The following is a 3,366-nucleotide window of genomic DNA, read 5'->3' on the forward strand; positions in this document are numbered from 1 at the left end:
ATCTAAGAGCGAGATGTATGTTAAAGGTCTGTGATAGTTTACCCTTATCAATTAACCGATAACATAATATTGGATTTGTTAAAGGTAAAGAGGAGATAAGACCTTAGAAAACATAGGAACATAAGGATTTTTGGGGTTTTAGAAATTATCCATTAGATGTGTATTTGATAACCCACACCCCATAGAACAGTGCGACTGTAAAGTACATGTATGTGGCCTGGTTGTTTGTTGGTTTTTTTAGGGACCTTTTTAAAAAAATTATTGGTTTATTACCAAATGAGTTCAACAAAACATTTACATACATATAATCAATGGTAAATGATGGATGCAAAGATGAGATTTGAACCTATATGAAATATGGATATATAAAGATATGAATAAGTAGTTGCGTGGATTTATTTAAAATAAAATACCAGTAGTTATATATTTGATATATTTTTTTGCCCCAACCTGAGAGATTGATAAAGTAGTTGTTATTTGATTTTTAATAAATAGACACATAGATAGGTTTTGTTAATAGAAGATCATTACCACTACTTGAGTTCCCCTTTAAAGAGAATAAGGGTTCTACAGCCCTCTTTTTTGGTGAACAGAGGAAAAACTTTCAAATCACAATGGTTTATAACAAGGACCCAGTTGAGAGAAGCAGTGAAAGATAACACAGGGGAGAATGTCAGAGAAGGTAGATCATTAGAGAGCATGAGAGAATGGGAGGAGGCCCTTCCAGGGATAAGTGGGCCAATAAGAGAGATAAGGATAGAACCCCCCCTCGCCCCCAAAGAAAGAAGAGACCCAAAGGATAGGAGGGAACCAGAGAGTTAGAGGATAGGAAAAAGATCTTAATACAGTCATTACCAGGAGGATGGAACCACCCGGATGCATGGATAAGAGGGAATAGGGCAATAGAAGCTTCCCCTTGGTACACATCCTTTCAGAAAGAACAGAAAAAATAGGACACCCCGAGGACCCCTTTGAGGATGAATACCCAGTCCCCGTTTCTCGGGTTGAGCTAGACAAGGAAACAGGGTTAACTGAGTACCATATTTTGACAAATCTATTTCAGAAAGAAGCCAGTTGCTTAGAGTACCTTACCTTATGTGATAGTAGTGAGGCGAGAGGTACCACAGGGGTCTGTAGAGTAAAAAGTCACCGACTTTCCCAGCCCAATGATGCCCTCCCCCGAGATGGATTGTAGAATTAGGCGAGCAAAATATGGTCTAGGGCTGCAAGGCAGTGGCAAGGCTTAGTGGCAGCTACCATAAGGGCCGAAGCAATTGAATTGCGGGCCGAAATTGTGAACCTGAAGATGGAAAATTATGAATAGGTACCCAGATAACTATAGACAGATTACAAATAGAGCATATAAAAAAGGAACTAGGAATTTAAAATCAAGGACCCCCCCTGAAGAGGTGTTGTACATAATGGATAGGTCAACCCCCCTGTTGAGTTACTAAGAGAGGAATCCGAATTAACAAGGGAAGAGAAAGAATTAATGACTTTATGTCAAACACCCACAGAGACCAATAGGATAAAAAGTCCCCAAGATCAAGTTGTTTTGTACTCCCCTCCCCGCCCCAGGAGGAGAGTACCCCCAGGTGGTAACCCGTCCCAACCCTGTGAATGCGGAAATAGACCAGGGATAAACACCCCAGGCAACCTATTAGGACAGAACCCACCACTGAAAAAAACCCCAACCTCACCTTCAACTTAGATTTGGCACAAAAGACCACCCCCCTGCCCCAGGAGAGTGAGCCCCTTAGGGGTTTATGAATCCATAAGTACAGAAACCCCCTTTGCCTCTAGATACCTCCCGAGACACAGCCCCAACCCCAGCACAGGAGGATAGAGTAGAAGCGTGCATGCACTGATAGATAGAGTAGTACAGGTAGTCAACAAGATAGAAAACCTTTTTCTTGACAAATTAAATCCTCCCCCTCAATGAGCTGGGACAGGGAGTGGCAAACCCACACACGTGGAAAGCTTTCAGGGAGCATGCAAAGAGGGAAAAAGGGAAAAAGAAATAGAAAAGAAAAAAGAAAAATCAGGAAAACAGAGAAGCAAGGATAGGAAATGAGGGTTTCCCCCACCCCCACACCGCCCACCTCGCCCCCCTCCCCCTCGACCCACACACCCCCGCCCCCTCCCCCTCGCCCCTCACACCACATCCTCACACCCACACCCCCGCCCCCCTCCCCCTCGACCTCACACCCGCGCCCCCGCCCCCCTCCCCCTCGCCCCTCACACCCGCCCCCCGCCCCTCCTCACACCCCGAACCCCCCTCCCTCCCCCTCGCCCCCTTCTCCCACAAAATACCCATACCCACCCTGCCGACCCTATACCCACCACCCCAAGGGTACCAAAGGAAACAACCTTGGCACAGAGCAACAGAGGGTCATCAGCCGTGGGAAAGACATGGGAACAGAGGAGCATACAGGAGAGGACAGGGAAACAGAAGGTATTATGGGAGAGAAGCCGAGACAGATGGTCATCCAAGGAGGATGGAGAGAAGAGTTTAGGCCCCCAGGGGGAAAAACATTTTGGAGGAATAGGCAGGTACAGATGAGACAGGAAACAGGTATGGGGGGTACCAAGGGAGGGACCGCACACAAGGGGGGGGACCCAAAAAGGAATAGGAAGAGGAAACACCCAATGGGGCCAAGAGGTGAGGAGGAGGGGCAGGGAAGGAGAAAGGAAGGGCAGAGGGGTGGAAAAGGTATTTTAAGGACCCCTCACCTGCAAAAAGAATCGCCCCCCCTCTTTTGTCCCCCCCCCCCATTTTTCCCCGCCCCCATGGGTTTAGGGTTTTTTTTCTTTTGGGAAAGGCTAGAAAAAGATATTTTTTTTTTGGTTTTCAACATCCCCCTCCCCAGGGGCAGACCCCCCCTTTGAGAGAAAAAAAAAAAACACGTCTACCCCCCAACTCCCCAAAATGATGACAAATACTTTTCCCCCTAGAAAAATGCCGGTTTGAAAGATAAAAAAAAAAAAGAAGAGGCCCTGGTAATAAATGCAAAAAAAAAGAAAGTAAGGCCCCAAAATTTTAAATGGAAAAAATCAAAGTTTTGGGGGGAAAAAAGGGGCCCAAAAATTTTAAAAAAAAAGCAAAGGATGGTGCCCAGGCAAGACAAGAGCTATGGCAGGGAAAGGACACCGGGAACAAAACTTTTAAAAACCAAAACGGAAAAGTGAAAAAGGGGAGGGAGAAAAACGTTGCTAGTAAGGAGGTTTTAGTTACCACAAAGGGAAGGTTAGCAGCAGCACAAGGGGGGGCCCCCACCCAAAACCAAAATCCCCCCCGGACATTCCAAAAAAAATGCTGTGGAATAGGGAAGGCCAGGGGGGGGGAGTATTAATTTTTTTCCCTAG

This window comes from Penaeus monodon, unplaced genomic scaffold (assembly GCF_015228065.2).
Source record: "Penaeus monodon isolate SGIC_2016 unplaced genomic scaffold, NSTDA_Pmon_1 PmonScaffold_334, whole genome shotgun sequence".
Taxonomy (NCBI): domain Eukaryota; kingdom Metazoa; phylum Arthropoda; class Malacostraca; order Decapoda; family Penaeidae; genus Penaeus; species Penaeus monodon.